The following is a 20,832-nucleotide window of genomic DNA, read 5'->3' on the forward strand; positions in this document are numbered from 1 at the left end:
GTTGGCAGGTCATGGGTGAAGAGAGAAGCAGGTTTTGATGGATGATGAAATGTCCAGCTTGGGACATGTTAAGTTTGGAATTTATATTGGACATCCAAGTAGAGAGGGCAAGAAACAATGGGACAGACAAATTCAGGACAGATGTCCAGGCTAGAGATGTAAATTTTTGTCTGTGCCATATAGATCATATTTAAACCCATAAGATTGGAAAAGATTAACATGGGAGTGAACGCATACAGACAAAAGTAGAGATCTATAGACAGTTTTCAAGGAAAGCTGGAGTTTTAATATAACTTGCCCTATTTTAAAAATATTGGCAACTGTGGCAGTTTGAAGCTATTTAAGAATAACATGCTCTTAAATTGTTCTTAAATTTAATCCACTCCTGTAGGTATGAACCTCTTGTAAGTAGGACCTTTTGATGAGGTCACTTCAGTTAAGGTGTAGCCCAGAATGGGTCTTTATCCTATTACTTCATAAGTGAAGTAAAATTCAGACAGAGAGAGAAAGTCACAGAAAGAGGAAGCTGAACATCAGAAGGACCAGAAAGAGAAGAAAAGAGACCAGGAGACGCTGTCATGTGCAATGCCATGCAACAAACAAGCTAAGTACTGAAACTCTCCAGCAGCCAGCTGTACAACGCCACAGTCTTTGGGAAGAAAGCATCATCTTGATGATGCCTTTCCTTTTAGCTTCAAAAATGTAAGCAAATAAATTCCCATTGTTTAACCCAATCCATTTCATGGTATTTGCTTATGGAGCTTAGGACACTAAAATAGCAACTAAACATTTTGTCAGTATTGTGTAAACAAAATAAAATATGTCCGCAGACTGAATTTGGCCCACATTCTGCCAGTTTGCAACCTCTGATCTAAGTCTTACAAAGGAAGGCCAATGGAAATCATGGTGCAATTAAATAGAACAATTTAGGGCCTAATGTTAAAGAAAAATTGCTGATGAAATTATGCAACACTGACATACATTTCCAGAGGAGGTTATGGAAATACTCTGCTGAGACTAAAAACCATAGCTGACTATAGTATTTCTTATGTGACTGATGTGCAGCCCTGTTTGGGGGCAGAAGGATGGACTAGATGACCTTTCTGGGTTGTTTCACGAACTCTTTCAGCCTTTCTAATAAATACAGTTTTCTTAATGCTTCCCTTCTCTGTTACTGTCTGATCAAATGATACCCACAGGGATTTGATGCTTTCTCTAGAAGCTCTGGCTTCAGAAAAAAATATAAAAGGCACTACTATATTTAGGTCCAATTAGGGGTAGAGAATCTTCCACAACATCCAATTGTGTGCCCTTCTTTTATTAGGAGAGGTAATATAATGTAGTGATTAATAGCATGAACTTAGAAGCCAGACCATTTTAGTTCAAATCGCTAAGGTATGTGGCCTCTTTATACTTAGTTTTCCTTACCTGTAAAATGGGAATAAGATAAAATCCCTATTCTTAAGGAGTTCACACTGTAGGTGTGGGAGACAATAAAATATAAAATAAATTGCACATAGAATATGTCAGATAGTGGATTCTATCCCCCCCCCACCCCTTTGAATCTGGGCTTGTCCATAGGATTTGGTTTGGCCAATACAAGGAGGCAGAAGTTATTGTGTTTGGGTTCTGAGCCTGGGCCTCAAGAGCTCTTGTGGGTTTCCCTTAACTTTCTTGTACTTCTGCAATGCCATGAGAAGGATGTCCTCAGGAGACGATGAAAGATAAGTGGAGTAGAGCTGAGTTTAATCTTGATTACTCAATCCCTAGCTGGCTAATGATGCACAAGTGAGCCCAGCTGAGACCAGCAGCGCTGCCCTGCCCAGCTAGTTAGGCACTGGGTAGATGTGTGATGGGTAGATGAGTGAGAATTAGCAAATGGCTATTGTTTAAGCCACCGAGTCTTGGGTGTTTCATTATACAGTGATAGGTGACTGGCACAAACAACTAATATTTATCAAGGTTTAATATAGGTCTTTTTACACAAGCTCATTTACTATAACAGTCTGGGGCATACTTGTTAGTGAGAATTTGATTAATGGAAATTTGACATAGTATAATAAAACACTAATAGAGCCTCATTTTATGTCATAATTTGAAATAAAGTAAATTTCAATATTCCTCTCCCTGTAGGAATCTTATCAAGAATCATGAAATTTCAAAGTTGACTGGTTGCGTGCATTGTAAATTCTGCAACTTTGGCTTGAAAATAGAAATACTTTATTTTCTTTGGATTAACCTTAAATTATTGCTCTTTAAAGTGAGGTCTCTAGTAAATCCATTTTGTAAAATGCTAATTTGGATTATTATTACTATCTCCACTTGACAGTTGAGGAAATTAAGATGTAGAGGCTTAGGTGACACAGCTAGTAAGTGGCTCTTGCCTTCTAGCACAAATGGGCAATGCCAGACGTTAGAGGAATCAGATGGGTTTTCCACCCCACTGCATCCAGTTCAAGAGTTAGAGTCACTACAGGTGACTCAAATAAGTTCTTTGCTCAGGTTCAGGCTGAAAGAGTCAGCAAGGTTTACCAGGTCACATGTCTACTGTTTTTTGTATTGAGACTTTTGGATTTCTAGTGATTTGTGACCTTGGCTTGCAATTCTCTAAGGTCCTTGATTTTTCCAACCCTGGATTTACACTCTAGAAATGCAGTTGCTCTCTGATCCATGCACCCATGCCTTTTAAGTATTTCCTACTTTTCCTTTGTGGTCTTGGATTAAATTTGTTTATTCCCCAGCTCAGTCTTCATCAGTGCTCTGGAGCAATGTTCTCACTTTTGCCTTTGGGCTCACACAAACTGGGCCTGATGGAAATTAGGCCATTCCCACCCCCTCAATCGATTTTCAAGGCTCTGCAGTAAATTTCTGGTCCTTTATTGCCCTCTCGTGGTGTCTTGATTTACTGCTTCATCTGGATGGCATGCTTAACCCTCTGCATGGTGGAAGCAGCTGTCTCCACCAACAGTCTTGATGTGGTTAAATGGTCTGCATTTCCTGATTGGTTCAACTTCCTTCATGATACTACATTACGTGTTCTAAGTATGCTCAGACATTTAAATTAAAGGTCTAAGGCAAATAAGTGAAAATTAATTTAGAGAGCGTAAAGAAAGATCTACTCTAATATTTTGACCTCCAGCTGAACCTTATTCTGACAGATATTTTTCCCCTTAAAGAGAGGTCAAGCAATCAATCAACAAACATTTACTGAGCACCTAGCAAGTGCCAGATGCTGTTTAAGATGCTGGAGAACCAGCTGAAAGAAAAATGTCAAGCTCCTGCTTCATATTTCAAAAATTACTCTGTTATTAACACTATTTTAAAAACATTTTTTTTTACATGACTTATGTTAAGAGAAAAACTTCATGTTGCTTTTTCTAAAACCCCAAATGAATAGACATCACTTTTTTAAAGTGCTGGCTAGCTGAACTGTAATAAGATCAGTGAAATAATAGATAATGGTTTAAATAATAGAAGATTCAAGATATACCAGATTTTCTGTAACAAAAGTACATTTAGTACATACAATTTTAGACACAAAAAGCAAATCAACTATCACAAAAGGGCTATTAATGATAAATTATTGCAGCTAAAATGGGATTTTGCAAGAAAACTTTCGCAAAGAACCTTTTTATGATCTGGCTTAAAAAGATACTTCACTTCAAATAGGCTAATATTTATTTTTTTGGTGTATACAAGACTAGCTTTGGGCTTGGTATTCTCAAAGCACTTGTGATAATAGTATTTTCAATTTCTTAAAGTTTCTCAATGGCCATTTTTGGAGTGGGTAGCCTCTAATTTCAACTATAAAATTAACCAAGGCTGAATCAGAGTTCTGGCGTTTATCATCTTATCTTTTTACACAGGCGCAAATCCTTTGGGCAAAGTCACTAACTTTCAGTAGCTTACATTCACAGGGGACCTAGTTAATAAGAATACAAACTCATAAATTAAAAAAGGCGGGGAAGCATGATGCCCAGGTGAAACCTAGTCAGACCCGGTCAAGCCCTTCTCTCTGTCTCACCCTTGGGCTTCTAAGGATACTATTCAAAAGACTGCTTTACGTAACACCTGCTGTGGTCTGGGCGCCGCTGTTACGCCGCCGTACAGTCACCTACTGATCCCGGGCCCTGGAAATCTGCTTGTGGCCAGTGACAGTGGGGAGCCACTGCTGTCCTTCCCAGCGCAGGGCAGCATGGACACTGTTTCCTCACCGCGGATGAAGGCTCCATCCCGAGGGCAAGCGACCTCCCTGCAGGAGCCAACTGATTGAGACGTTAAGTCTTCTAAAAGTCAGGACCTCTCAAGGAGCTTTTCTTTACTTATTTGGAAATGGGAGGAGGCCAGGACAAGCTTTGAATCTACTGGCGACCTATTCTTCTATCCCCTATCAAGCCCCTCCCAGGAAGACTAAGACAATGGAGGAGGGCGGATCCAGGTTTTATGGGGACTGAAGCGTGTCTAATTGGGCGTGGGGTGGGGAGATGATCTTTAAGGGAAGAACCCAAAATTCGGGGTACAAATTATATATGAAAGTGAATATTTATTGTATTTTTTCTCTGTTCATTTTTAAACAGTTTTATTCACACATCATAGAATCCAACCTAATTGTATAGGCATGCCTTTGCTACCATACTGTATCTGAAGACATTTCCTTTTCTTCCACACAGAATCCATACCCCTTTCCCAATCCCCCCCACCTGCTGACATTCATTTTTGGCATAATGCCTTTGTTACATGAAGCAGTTACTGATGACACTAGACCCTACCTTACATTGGTTGTACTTTTTCCTATATACTATTTTCAACAGCCTGCAATACTGACATTCATTTGTTCTCCCTCATGTAAAAACATTTCTTAATTTGCATATTTAATCACCCTCATTGTACACTCTAGGCTTTCCTACATTATACCATGTCAGTCTTTATCCTCTATCTTTCCTTCTGGTTTCATATGTGCCCCCAGCCCTTCTCCCTCTATCATACATTCAGCTTCATTCAGTGTCCTTATATTTTTGTGCTATAATCAGGTAGTATTGTCTATCCATTTCTGAATTTTTACAAATCAGTCCTGTTGCACGATCTGTTGAATATTTCTTTTGATTGAGAATAAATTACAAATTTTAAAAAGCTGACAAATATCATAAATGTCACAAAAATCCAACAGAACAACACAATATATTACAATACACTTATTAACTGCCTAACATACTTCTTCAATACTTTTTGCTGTATTTATGGCTATATACTCTTTGAGCACATTGGCACTTGTAAGAGATTTTATAATATCATATAATATAAGGATAATTTCATCTTTTCTTTAGCCTGGTTTGACAGACATTTTCTTTTCCTTTTTTTATAATTTAGAAATTACTTTCAGCGTCATCATTCATTATTGGTAATATTGTTGAGAAGCTTAGAACTGTAAAATCTGGGAAATCCTCTGAGTCTCTTTCATGTATGCACTAGGAAAGTTGGAAGGAATTTTCACAGTCTAGCTTCTGGTTCTGTACTTTTCGGTTTGTCTTTCACTACCCACATACTTCCAGAGCTGGGCACCATAAGGCGTGTTCATATTGTGGAGCGACGTCTGGCTGCATCTCCTGGTAAGTAGTCTTGGTGGATGGCAGGAGTATTCCTTGAAGTCGCTCTTATGCTGAGACAGCTAACATTAGCTTAACTTTACATGAAAGTAAACTGTAATCCACATAAATATATCCCATTAACACCAAATACATCTCCAATTCTTCCTTAATTGGGTCTCATTTAGCCTGCAACCACTTCAACATACCTGACAGCAGGAAGAACAGGAAGGAGGGGAAGTCAGAGTGAAAAAAAATAGCAGTCTTAGCTGATGGCAGCTCAAAAATCTTACTTTTGCAAATTTTGGAAAAATGTGCCACACATCACTAGGGTTCCTTCTAAGGCCTGGAAGTAGTTCCTGCAAGTGAGGGACTTGAGGCTGAGCTTCATTTGATTTGTAGTGAATAACTCTCTGCCCTTTCCTATTGATGAGGAAAAATTCCTTTGCCCAGGTTATTAAAAGAATTCTTGTCTTCTCATCTCCGCTGACTCTTTTACATTTATTTGCTCCTCGACCCTTTTATCAAGACTCTTTTCCATCTTTCTACCAATGATCTGTTTGCTAAGACCATCAGCAAACTCTAAACCTGACTCTCTTCAGGACTCACCTCACTGGGCCTCCCACTGCATTTTACCCAGTTGGGCATTTCCTCCTGCTGGAAACAATTCCTTTGGCTTTTGTAAAATAACCCTGTACCCCTAACCATGTCCCCTAGTCCCCCTCCCACCTCTCTTTTGCCCTCTCTTCTGCACACTCCCCCTCCTTGATCTGCTCCTAAATGTTGACATTCCTCAAGGTTCCATCCTTCCACAAACTTCTCACATCCCCAAAGTGAGGGCATCCATGCCGGTGATGTCTGTTAATTCCTGTGTGCAGCTGGTTCCCACGTCTAGATGCTCAGCCTGGAACTTTGTAATAATCTATTTGTAGTCTTTTCCACTGGACTCCTTAAGGGGAAACCATTTATTATTCTGGTTTGTATCCCTGGTACCTAGCAGATGCTTAATGAATGTTTGAATGAAGGCATATATTAATGACTGTTGCTGATGAGAGTCAGGTTGCAAATATTCTATTGAATGCTCCAACCATGTATGAAGTACTTTATATTGAGTGGAAAATACAGCAGCTCCTACTCGAAAGTGACTTTTGCCATCTGCATTTATCTACTCATCACAGAAGGAAAGTCCTAAGCATGAGAAGAAATGTAAACAAAACCAAAAGACCAGCAGATCAACTTCATTTCAAATGGAGGTCAGAGTAAATACTGCCAAATATTCACTAAAAACACAAATAAACCACCCTCTATAGTCTAATATTCTGGGTGGTTCTGAAAAATTTGCTTTAGTGGTTTGGTGTATAAAGAAAAAGAAATGTAGAACTTCTTTAAATATTTTTTTCTGTTCATTTACAAATGTCCATTTAATTACAGATGATGATAGCTTCAAATTTTTTAGACTAAAATACCTAAAATTGGATGGCATTTCTTTGTTGTGCAACTAATAAAATAGAGCATTTCACCTGTTTTTTTAGAAGAACAACAAAATTTTATTGTAACCACGTTTATAAAAATAGTAATTCATACATCAAAAACTGGGTTTTCCTTGGTTTTAATACATTAAAATGACATAATCTCATTTATCTCATGCATCACTTTTGGAGATAGTGCAACTGGAAGTATTTTTGCCATTACAGTGGGCATTTCTAAAAAGCAACTTTTACATATGAACGCTCCTGCACTTTCGAAGTAAAAAGAAAAGGGACAGGCACCATAGTTCTCTAAGAATGGCTGTATTTCACACATGTAGAAAAAACAATAAAAATAGCCTTCAAGAGTTTCAATAAAGGTAACAGATTTCACTTTCTTCAATTTGCTTGCTGATGTCTTAGATCACTTGATTAGAAGTTTGTTTTCATTGCTGCTTTGCTAACTGCTGTTGATATGTTGTAGGCTATATGCTTTAAACTTCTGTAATGAGCATTACAAGCTATTTCGTGTAATTTAATTTTGTTCTGAATATTCTTCAAAGGATTTTATAAATAATATGATATTTTAAATCAGTCTTCAGTTCACATGTTGTACCATATTGTTGCATTCTCCAACTTTATCTACAAATGATCTAATTCCAGGTAAATTTCAAGAGAGATCCAAGGACTGGCACTTTTTAAATAAAGCCAACAACTGCAGGAAAGAAGCCCCTGAACAAGAGAAAGAATCCATAAATTTCAAAGATGATGCCTATCAAAGACCAACCAATTAGAACTACAGATACACCACCCAGGAAAAATCTTTTAGCTTTTATTTTATGTTTTTGGAAGAAGAACCTGAATGCTCTTTCTAAATCAATTACAATGGCCAAGCCAGCCACAAATAAAACATTTCCAGTAGCCACTAGTGCTTTGTCAAAAAAGGGAATCATTCCAAAGAACAGGAAAAACACTCCAAGTCCTGTTAACCCTATTCCAATTTTCTGGGTGACCATTAAGGAGATTGTGGCTGCAGCAATGAAGACAACTGTGGTAGCAGAAATGGTGACAGCAACTCAAGACACCATTTCATCTGTTTTGGACCTATTTTTCCCTTGAAGTCTGATTCCATACACAAGTTTTGTCTAAACACAAATGTTTGAATGAAGAGGAAAATGATTTACTCTAAGAAATCATTGTCCCTGAATGATACTTGTGCTGGTTTGAAACTGTCATGTATCCCAGCAAAGCCATGCTCTTTTAATCCAATCCTGTGGGTACAGACTTAGTGTGAATGGGATCTTTTGATGAGGTTCTTTGTGTGGAAATGGGACCCACCCAGTTGTGGGTGGGACCTTTTGAATAAGATTATTTCCATGGAGACGTGCTACACCCATTCAATGTCGGGCTTAATTAGTTCACTGGAGTCCTTAAAAGAGCTGACACAGATCGCAGATGCCTAGATGCAGACATTTGGAGATGCTGGGAGAGCCGACATAGAAAGTCACTGAAGTCAGAAGCTGAAAGAAATACAATCCGAGAGCAAGGGACCAGAAGATGCCAGCCACGTGCCTTCCCAGCTGACAGAAATCCCGGACGTGATCAGCCACTCTTAAATGAGGATATCCTCTTGTTGATGCCTTAATTTGGACATTTCTATGGCCTTAGAACAATCAACTTGTAACTTAATAAACCTCTTTTGCAAAAACCAATCCATTTCTGGTACATTGCATTCTGGCAGCTTTAACAAACTGAAACAATGAGGAAGGGTCTGAGAGTAGCTGTGGGAGTGATGAGTTAATTTAGCCTTTTGGGCTGGCTCTCTAAGTGTGGTCCCTAACCGACAGCATCAGTGTCACTCCGGGACTTGTTAGAAGTACAGATTTCCAGTCCCCATCCCAGACCCACTGAATCAGAAGCACTAGGGGTAGGGCCCAGCTACCTGTGTTTTAACAAGTCCCCCTAGGTTTTCAGATGTGCTCTCAAGCCTAACAACCAGAGATTTAGAGGATGGTGGAAATGTTCTGCTAAAAACATAATTTCTAAATTATGGGAGAATTAGATATCAATAGCTGAAAGAATGAAAGAGGACCCTTACCTTATACTCTGTACAAACATTAACTCCAAGTGGATCAAAGACCTAAAAATAAGAGATAGTACCATAAAACTTCTAGAAGAAAATATAGGGAAACATCTTTAAGACCTAATAATAGGAGTAGCTTCCTAAACTTTACACCTAAAGCACAAGCAACAAAAGAAAAAAATTGATAAATGGGAGTTCTTCAAAATCAAATGCTTTTGTGCCCCAAAAGACTGTTTCGCGGATGCAAGGGTACTTCACTGGTAAAATTTCGCCTGCCATGCGGGAGACCCAGTTTTGATTCCTGGTCCATGCACTTCCCAAACAAACAAACAAACAGAAAAACCAACCAAACAAAATTTCAACAAATAGTGCTGCAATAAGGGGATAATCATATGGAAAAAGAATGAAATGTGACCCCCACCATATAGCATACAAAAAAAAAAAAAAGCCTTGTCAAAAAGGTGAAGAGGCAGCCAACTCAAGGGGAGAAAATATTTGAAAATCATGTATCGAGATAAAGGTTTGATTTCCTGTATACATAAATCATACAACTTAACAACAAAAGAACAAACAACCCAATTATAAAATGGGCTAAAGACATTAATAGACATTGTTCCGAAGAGCAAATACAGATGGCTAAAAAGCACATGAAGAGATGCTCATTTACATTAGCTATAAGGGAAATACAAATCAGGACTACAATGAGACATCACCTCATACCTATAAAGGTGCCTGCTATTAAACAGACAGGAAACTACAAATGTTGGAGAGGATATGGAGAAACTGGAATACTTATGCATTGCTAGTGGGAATGTATAATGGTGCAGTCGCTATGGAAGACAGTTTGGTGGTTCCTTAGGAAACTAAGTATAGAGTTGCCCTATAACCCGACAATAGCACTACTCAGCATATACCTGGAAGTGCTGAAAACAGTGATACAAACAGACATTTGCACACCTATGTTCACAGCAGCTTTATTCACAATTACCAAAAGATAGAAACAATCCAATTGCCCATCAACAGGCGAGTGGATTAACAAAACGTGGTATATGCATAGAATGGAACATTATGCATCAGTTAAGATGAAATGAAGTCTGGAAGCATATGACAACATGGATGAACCTTGAGAACATACGCTGAGTGAAATAAGGCAGACACAAAAGGATAGATGCTGCATGATTTTGCTCTTACGACCTCAGTAAAGGTAAACTCAGAGGCTTATAATGAAGAATATAGGTACCTAGAGATACACAGAAGCAGGAGAAGGGTGAACACTTAACTAATGAGGTCAAACTTAAATGTAATGGCTTTGTACATAATATTTCCCTATTAAAGGTGAACATGATTGATAGGGGTTGTATAGAGCCATGTATCCCACTGATTAACACTACAAATATAAAAAAGTTCTTGTGTGAACTACTTCAAAGGTATGAATTAAGAGTCAATAATAGAGGGGTATGGGGAAAACTACTATTGCATGTTATGGTCTGTGTGTTAGATTCAGTTGTCAACTTGGCCAGGTGGGCATACCTAGTCTTGTTGCTGCAGACATAAGCCAACGGTATGTGAACCTCATCTGTTGCCAGTTACATCTGCAGTCAGCTAGGAGGCGTGTCTGCTGCAATGAGTGACGTTTGACTTAATTGGCTGGTGCTTAAATGAGAGAGCGCAAAGTAGCACAGCCTAAGCAGCTGGGCATTCCTCATCTCGGCACTTGCAGCTCAGCCCAGGCCTTTGGAGATGCAGAAAGAAGTCACCCCAGGGAAAGTTGTTGGAACTCAGGGGCCTGGAGAGAAGGCCAGCAGAGACAAACCTGTGCCTTGCAGGTAAGAAAGAACCTCAGTGGAAAGTTAGTTGCCTTTCCTCTGAAGAACTAACAAAATAAATCCCCTTTTATTAAAAGCCAATCCATCTCTGGTGTGTTGCATTCTGGCAGCTAGCAAACTAGAACAGTCTGTATTTAACAGAAGACATCAACAATACCACAGCAATACCAGGGGTAAATAATTGTGTGTGTGTGTGTGTGGGGGGAAGGACAAGAGTTAAGGGGAGGTTTGGATTTTCTGTTTGGTGAGGTTGTGTTTGTCAGTTATTTTTCTTTTTAGAGCAATGAAAATTGTCTACAACTGAGAGTGCTGATGATTGTACAACTAAGTGAGGACAATGTGAGACATGGATTTTTGACTTTGGACATTATCCATGCTGCACAACGGATGGAGGTGGCTCAAGGATACATTGACTGAGAAGTAGATGGCAAACTGTGGTGTATGTATGCAATCGAATATTGTATGGCTATAGAAAGGAATGAAGTGAGCATGCAATGAGGTGAATGAACCTTGGGGATATTATATAGTGCAAAATAAGTCAGGAACAAAAGAACAACTGTTTTGTATGGTCTCTTTTAGAAAATACCTATAAGAAAGTTGGGGCCCAGATTGTAAACTCTTATAGCAGTCACATTTAATCTGGAGCTGTAAATGTTATTTCTAGATTTTAAGATGGTATCTCCCTGGAACTGTGGCTGCCTGTGTAATGCTTAAGATTCAGAGTTCTGAATCTCTGAACTCCAATTAAGATTGGAGTTGTGCAGCGCTGAAAGTCAGCATTGCTACGTACAGCAGCTATTGAAGAAACTGAAAAAGAGATGAGTCTTCAATTAGAGATAAAAACAAAGCCCGTCTGCTCAGGACTAAGGTGAATCAGAACACAGGGTGAGGATGACATTGTATTTTAGATCTTCACCTACTGTATGAGACCAAAGGAAGAGAGGTTTATTTTGTCCAAAACCTAAATTTTCTGTAGTACATAATCTAACTCAAACTTTCTGGATAGCTCATTTAAACAACCCAAACACATGGAGTCCAGAATGGGAACAAGGGTTTGTAATTCAATATAGTCTAATGTAATACCTGGATACATTTCAAAGCATGTTGGGCAGATAATTAAAAAGTATTGGCAAAATCCCTTGAGGGACTGGAGAAAAAAATATGGAACTATTAAACTTTATCATCAAATGTTTCAAACATTAGGGACTTCCGAGTCAATAGGCCAAGTTCTTGATCATGAGGCTTACTCTTGTGAAGCTTATTTATGTAGTGGAGAAATTAAGCCTACCTATCATTATGCCTAAGAGTTATTTCCAGAAAACCTCTTTTGTTGCTCAGATATGGTCTCTCTCTCATTCTAAGTCCAACTCTGCCAGGAAAACCATTACCCTTCCCCTTACATGGGACACGATACCCAGAGGTAAAATTCTCCCTGGCGACGTGGAACATGACTCCCACAGATGAGCCTGGCCCTGGCACCATAGGATCAACGATGCCTTCCTGACCAAAGGGGGAAAAGAAATGTAACAAAATAAGGTATTAGTGGCTGTGCTGGTTTGAAAGGAAGTATGCCCCCTAAGAAAAGCCATGTTTTAATATAAATCCCATTTCATAAAGGTAGAATAATCTCTATTCAATACTGTATATTTGAAACTGTAATGAGATCATCTCCCTGGATGATGTGATTTAGTCAAGAGTGGTTGTTAAACTGGATTAATGGATGACATGTCTCCACCCATTTGGGTGGGTCTTGATTGGTTTATTGGAGTCCTATAAAAAGAGGAAATATTTTGGAGAATGAGAGATTCAGAGAGAGCAGAGAATGCTGCAGCACCACGAAGCAGAGAGTCTACCAACCAGCGACCTTTGGAGATGAAGAAGGAAAACACCTCCCAGGGAGCTTCACGAAACCGGAAGCCAGGAGAGAAAGCTAGCAGATGATGCTGTGTTCACCATGTGCCCTTCCAGCTGAGAGAGAAGCTCCAACTACGTTCGCCATGTGCCTTCTCACTTGAGAGAGAAACCCTGAACTTCATCGGCCTTCTTGAACCAAGGTATCTTTCCCTGGATGCCTTTGATTGGAACCCAAGCAAAACCATTCCTGTTAACACTAAAGAACATCCAGGGCTCTATCTGAGATTCTACAAAATTTTTATTCACTAACGTTTACTTTTCAGAAACCTAAAACCTTCAGATTGTTCCCAGGCCGGATCAATCCTGAAACCCAGAGAGGCCAGCCTCTCCAAGAACATCAAGCAGTTCCATCTCCCTATCCCATATAACTGACGTCCTTTCCAACATAAAAAAGTTAGAATGGGCACAACCCAAATATCCCTAAAGACTGGGAGAAGGATCAAAGAGAAGGAGGAGTTATAACAAAGAAGTTAGGATTTAACAAATGAGTATGACTGCTAAATCATTATATTGATATTTCTTTTAGTCTCCAGTGTCTTGGAGCAGCTAGAAGAAAAAACCTGAAATTGTGGAACTGTAACCCATATGAAACTTTCAAATCTGTTCTATAACGACTTGTTAAAATGTATTTGCAACTTATTGCTTTATTGTATATATGCTATATTTCACAATAAAAAATGTTTAAAAAACAAAAACATAATTATTGAAATTTCTCTTTAAAGTGTTATATTTTAGCCAGTAAATGCATAGGTTATATACTTTATGAACTAAATCAATTCATCTAGCTTTTTTCCTCTTGGTCAAATGTTTAGAGGACTCAAACAGTCTACCCTACTTGAGTGCTAAATAGAATGCATTTAAAGATGGATGTAGAATGGACCGTTATATAAGGAGGGAGATCTTGTTGTTTGTACAGGTTTGTGTGATGCCCTGATATACCCCAGAGTAATTTGGGCAGAGAATAAAAAAGCTATTTGCAAAATCCCCTTGGAGGGCTGGGGAGAAAGGAAGACATATTAAACTTCCCCATTTGGGGAATTCCTGATATTCTTGCAAGCAGTGGGGACAACCAATTCAATAGGCTGAGCCTTTGATCTTGGGGTTGCCCCTATGAAACTTATTCATGCAAAGGAGAAGCTAAGCCTACTGATAATTATGCCTAAGAGTCACCCCCAGAGAACCTCTTTTGTTGCTCAGATACGGCCTCTCTCTCTAAGCCAACTCAGCAGGTGAACTCACTGCCCTCCACTTACATGGGACATGACACCTAGGAGTATAAATTTTCCTGGCAACATGGGACAGTACTACTGGGATGAGCCAGGATCCAGCATGTGGGATTGAGAAAGCCTCCTTGACCAAAAGGGGAAAGAGAAATGAGACAAAATAAAGTTTCAGTTGTTGAGAGATTTCAAACAGAGTTGAGAGGTTATCCTGGAGGTTATTCTTACATATGATATAGATATTCCTTTTTAGTTTATGATGCATTGGAGTGGCTGGAGGGAAGTACCTGAAACTGTTGAACTGTGTTCCAGTAGCCTGATTCTTGAAGAGGATTGTGTAACTATATAGTTTTTGCAATGTGACCTTGTGATGGTAAAACCTTGTGTCTGATGCTCTCTTTATCCAGAGCATGGACAGATGAGTGAAAAGTAAGGACAATAAATAAGTAAATAGTGGTGGGGGGGAAGAGGAAAAAAATTGGGTAGATTGAAATACTAGTGATCAATGACAGGGAGGGATAAGGGGTATGGGATGTATGAGTTTTTTCTTTTCTAGTTTGCTAGCTGCCAGAATGCAATATACCAGGAACAGAATGGCTTTTTAAAAGAGAGATTTAATAAGTTGCTAGTTTACAGTTCTAAGGCTACAAAAATGTCCCAATTAAAACAAGTCTGTTAAAATGTCCAATCAAAGGCATCCAGGGAAAGACTTTGGTTCAAGAAGGCCCATGAAGCTTGGGTTTCTCTCTCAAATGAGAAGGCACATGGCGAACACAGTCAGGGTTTCTCTCGGCTAGAAGGGCACATGGCAAACATGGCATCATCTGCTAGCTTTGTCTCCTGGCTTCCTGTTTCATGAAGCTCCCCAGAAGGCATTTTCCTTCTTCATCTCCAAAGGTTGCTGGCTGGTGGACTCTTTGCTTCTCGTGGCTATGTCGTTCTTCTCTGCTCTCTCTGAAATCTCCTTCCTTCTCCAAAATGTTGCCTCTTTTATAGGATTCCAGTATACTAATCAAGACCCACCTAGAATGGGTGGAGACACGTCTCCACCTAATCCAGTTTAACAACCACTCTTGATTGAGTCACATCTCTAGGGAGATAATCTAATTAAAGTTTCAAACATACAGTATTGAATAAGGATTAGAAGAAATAGCCGCCTTTACAAAATGGGATTAGGATTAAACATGGCTTTTCTAGGGTACATACATCCTTTCAAACTGGCACACTTTTAATTTCTTTTTCTGAAGTGATGTAAATACTCTAAAAATGATCATGGTGATGAATACACAACTATATGATGATATTGTGAGCCACTGATTGTGTACTTTGGATGGGCTGTATGTGTGTGAAGATATCTCAGTAAAATATTTAAAAAATGAGATGGGTGTAGAAGGGAAAATTCTCAAACCTCCTTACCATTCAAATTATAGTTTATTAGCCAGAGAAACATAGTAGGTTGTCTTTCTGCTAAAATTAAACAAGCGATTGCCAAATCTTTGCATCATTTGTACATAGATATTATTGTCATTTAACTGGTATTCCAAACAAAACAAAAGTTTTGGTAGCAATTTTATTTTATTGTTTGCCTTTAACTGAGGAAAGTTATTTTAACTTTCCATTTTTTCCCAACTGTTCCTTCTATGCTCATACTTGGAGTGTTAATAGCATATCAAACTAATTACACTCCTGATGGTCTAATTCTATTCACTGTCATTTTTGGCAGTAAGATTCTGAGTTTGGCAGACTCTCACACTGACACAGGCATGTTAAATTAGGCGAGAAGAATCTCAGAATGTTGGGTTTTTATAACCAGGCAGAATAAATCCAAAAATATCACCAAGAATAATATAGGACATTTAAGAATTCTGCTTGGCTTAATGTTCACTCCAGGTCACTCCTGGCCAATGAAAGCTTGTTTTGATGAAGTTACCCTCATCACTCAGGTTTTATTGATGATGGTATTTGCCTTCAGTGTGTATATTAATGTTACACATGTCCTGACAGAACCTCAACTTGAACTGATTTCAGCAGAGAGAGAATTCATTGCCTCTGATAAGTGAAAACACTGGCTTCCAGTAACCTTCCACAGCTGGCTCCCAGTATGCAAATAAAGTTGTGGTAGACCACCTCTAGTGGCTCCCAACAAATCCCTCCTCCAGGTGTTCATGCGTGGTATAATCCCCTTCCCTTGAGTATGGATCAGAAAAATAGGGCAAAAATGATGAAAGGTCACATCTGAGGTTAGGTCGTAAAAAGACTTTCTATCTGGCTTGCCATTTGTTTTTCCCCCATAGAGCCCTTGCTCTTGGGGAACCAAGCTGCCATGTTCTAAGTAGCCTGATGGAGAGGCCAGGTGGCAAAGATCTGATGTCTCTGGCCAACAGCCATGTGGAAGTGGGTCCTCTGAGACCAGCCAACAGCTACAAGACTGCAGTTCTTCTCCCACTGGAGCCTTGAACTGACTTTACTCCTGGTCGATATCTTAACTGCAGCAAGCTGAGAGACTCTGAGTCAGGGCAACCCAGCTAAATGGCCCCTGAGTTCCTGATGCATAGAGATTATGAGATAATAAATGTGCATTGCTTTAAGCTGCTAAATTTTGGGGGTAATTTTTTTACTTAACAGTAGACTACAAATGCAGATGTCATCCACCCTTGAATTCTCTCTCCAGTTCCCAGCAATGCTTTCCTTTGGGCGGCCTCCAAGGCTAGGCAGAGTCTCCTCATAAGGGAGGAAAATGGTGGCTGGTCACTGAAGGCTCAGAGCCTCATTCCTCCAGGGAAAGAGTGACCTTCTCCTTTGCAATAGATAAAGAAAAATTCCAGGGATGGAGTCTTGTGAAATGGATTTGGGTCACTTCCTTCAGGAACATTTAGCAATAATTTTTCCTTGTGCTACTTCTTCTGATGGTTTGGAAATGCATGAGTAATTATAGCTGGAGAGTTCAAGGTCAGTCTATCTAGCTTCCCCATTTTTGAGTCCCTCCCTGAGTTCTGGCTTAGACTCTCTTAGTTCCACCTGCTTATTCCTCACCATTGATGAAACATGACTAAAATCTATGTGGTGGTCTACAGACTACTTAAATGAGGGAGTGGTAGGTGACTCCATGAGATGCTCTGATAAAGAATCTTTGTTTATTATAACATTGAAGTGTTCATGGTTTTTATTTTTATTTATACCATACAAGCATGCACCATGTATCAAGAGTATGTACTGCAGGAGTTCTGTTCCAAATTGGTGTCACTGTTGGAACATTCCTCCTTAGTGGAGCCCTTCACTGACCACCCTCCAATCAGGAGTGCTAGAATGTCACAGACAAGGGCCAGGGCTTTGTATTTAGAGACCTGGGGTTGAGTCCTGGCTTGACCATTTACAAGGTGGGTTGCCTTGGTTTCTCTGAGCCTCATTTTCATTTTGTATAATGGGCTTTTATAATATAATTTTATAATATTAAATGACATAAAACTGTAAAAATTATTTACATAAATCATTAATATATATACTAGCATAGTATATGCTTCATAAATTGTCAATAGAAATTATGCTTTAATGTCCCTCTCAATGTAGAAACCAATCTGAACATCTTAGATAGTGATCTAATTAGTTCACCTTCTTCTGAAATCCACAGTTCAGAAAAGGCCAAATTTTCATTAGGCCTTTTTTTGGTAGTCACATCATACTGTTGACTCGAATTGATCTTATACTCAACAAACCATGACAGTTCTTTTTTACATAAATTGCTGACAAACCAGTTCTCTTCCATTTTGTACTTGAACCATTTGATTTTTGTACTTAAAGCGCTGGGCTTCACACTGATGCCTATTGTATTCTGTTTTGTTGCTTGTGGACACATTCATTTTATCTGTCTGGTATTTTTTAATCTTTTCCTGTGTCCAATGTATTAATTGGATATGCACTATGTTAGATCAAGAATTTGACCATTTGATGAGGGGGCTGTCATTTTGTCACTCAAGACATTGAAAGAACCCAGTCTAGAGACCTGGGACATACCAGTAGAGTCCTCTTTTGACCACTTAAACAATCTGTTTTTTTTTTTATTTCCAACTATGCTTAGATGACCCTGGTTTTTCTAATCTTCAGCCTACACAGCTTCATATTTTTCATCTTGATGCCATAAGCTTTTTTCAACCATTTTGTTAAAATTTATAGCTTATATCTGACCTACATTATTATAACTTTATCAACAAAGAATATGAAAGGTCTTTTCAAGTTTGTATCTTCAGCTGTTTCTTGGTTTGTGAGAAGTCTAGAGGGCCTGGTTTCTTTACTACTTGTGAATGATGTTATTCCTGGTATACAAAAGTTTCTCCTGCTCCCCATTTCTGCCAACATTTGGTATTATTAAAAGTAGTTTTTATCAATTTTCTGAGGGCAAAATGGCATCTTATTGTGTTAAATTGAAATCCCTATTACTAGTGAAGTTGAGCATGTTTTCATATTTATTGATAATTTTGGTTTTCTTTTCTAAGTCTTCCCTGTTTGTATTCTTTGTTCATTTTTCTGAATCTTGATTTTTTAAAAAATGTAATAACATATCTTGCAGATATTTCTATGTATGTGCATATATAGAGTGTTTGTGTCCTTTTTTGAACAGTTGCAGAAATGTTCCATTTTATGGGTATACCATAATTTATTTAACCATGTTCTTCTGATATTTACTTCATTTCACGTTTTTATGTCCTGTTACAAACACTACTACAATGAACATCAATCTTCTTGATATAATTTACTTAGTATATCCATGGACTAATACCTTTCTAGGGGAGAAACTTTGTAGATTGCAAAGTCTGTACATTTTCTATTTAGATAGTGTTAAATAATCTTCCAGAAATGTTGCACCAATTTGCACTTTTTCTCCCAACAACGTGAGTCTCTCTTCCATTTCTACCGTGTATCAGGAAAGCACTATTTGTACTCACCAACTGATTAGGCCATTTGGATAAAACACCCATAAATTGTCATCACTTCTATCTTCCCCTTATCACCCAAGGGTTCTTCATAGTGAGATTACCTTCAAGAACCTAGTTTTCCACAGAGTTCTGGAAATTTTATTTTTGTTTAACGAGTGTTCATATTTCCTCCATTTTCCTTCTCCCCACTACCTGCAAAGGAAAAGAATATTTTCTTACCCCATTGATGTTGGGTTGGCCATATGATTTGTTTTGGACAATAGAATGTGAGTGAGATCTGAGTAGATATTTTAATGTGATGGTTTAGCTTGACCTCTTGTGCCTCTACCACTCACCATGAGAAAAGCATGCTTCCAGGTAGCTCTTGTTTCAAATATGAGACACATGAAGCTGACCTGGACCTAACCAGCAGCCTGTCTACAGAACTATAAGTGAGAAATAAATGCTTTTCTGGTATATCACTGAGGACCTAGGTTTAGTTTATCACATAGCATTATTACAATAATAGCCAACTAATACAGGCTCTATAAGTACTGTAGTTTAAAAATTCTTTCTTATTCATATAAACATATCTAATTTTACATAATGCATATTTATGATTATTATTTTTTTAGTGCTGTCTTGGGTTTCCCTTATTAGTTGGCTACTCCCTCCCATTTTTTCTTGCCCTCTACTCACAGAAGACTTCTTTCCTTTCCAAAGAACGTAATCCATATTAACAACCTAGTATGTACCCATTTATATTTTCTCACATACTTATATACTCATATGCAATAATGTGAACACATACATGCAGGAGTGACATTCAAAGTATTTAGCAACCAGTATGGCACAGTACCAAGTATCAGAACTAACGCTGACTGAAACAGAAAATGTGGCATTACTGGTGAATTCTGGCTAAATGTTAACTGTATACACATGCACACATATATACATATGTGCAAACACACTACACAGAGGTTTCTGGCATTATTCTTTTTAAAATGGAATAATATTTTGAACATTTTTGCATTATTATTACAATGATCAAATTTTATACATTATCTCATCCCTTAAATTTCAATTGGGTATGGCAGTTATACATTTTTCCTTACTGCTGTATAAAGTTATATTCAATAGGCCAGATGTATAATTTGTTCAACAAGTACCCTATTAATGGACTTTTTGTTACCTCTGTTTCTGTTGTCTTGAACAATGCTACAATTCACTTCTTTGTACATGTATCACTACAACCTGTGCTTTTATTTCTAGGGCACTGAGTTCCAAGACTGGAACAGGTAGACTGAATGGTTAAGTGGTAAATTTTGCTAGGTAGTGTCAGGTAGCTTTTCCCAAATTTGTGACAATTTACATTTATACCCTCAAGGTATAAGAAATCTCCCCCCACCCATCCAGCAATAAGTGGCCTTCTAATTTTTTGCCAACTGAACAGGTATAAAATAATAATAATCCATATTTCCCGGACTACTAGTGAACTTGACACTTTACATTGTGTTGGTCACTTGGATTTCTCTTCATATAGTTGACTGATTTCTTTATTATGTTGTCTCCTTGTCAATATGTAAGACATTTTCGCATGTGGCAGATATTAACCCTATGACTACATGCAAATTATTTTTTCTTAATCTAATATTTGTCCATTAATTTGGTTTAGGTTATCTCTTGCCATACCAAATGTCATCATAGCCATAAGAACCTGCCTCCCTTCCTACCTCTTTCTCCCCTTTCTTCATCTCTCTCTGTCACTCTTGATTCTTGATCTCTACCTCCTCTTACCTGCTCCTCACCCCTTACCTCTCCAGCTCCCCTG

General features: G+C 38.4%; 1 pseudogene; it reads right to left on the bottom strand.

The window, feature by feature from the left end:
- Nucleotides 1–7,399: 7,399 nt before the first annotated feature.
- Nucleotides 7,400–20,832, bottom strand: part of LOC143681444 (vesicle transport protein GOT1B pseudogene) — a 31,621-nt pseudogene continuing 18,188 nt past the window's right edge.

Source organism: Tamandua tetradactyla, chromosome 1 (genome assembly GCF_023851605.1).
Source record: "Tamandua tetradactyla isolate mTamTet1 chromosome 1, mTamTet1.pri, whole genome shotgun sequence".
In the NCBI taxonomy this organism is placed as follows: domain Eukaryota; kingdom Metazoa; phylum Chordata; class Mammalia; order Pilosa; family Myrmecophagidae; genus Tamandua; species Tamandua tetradactyla.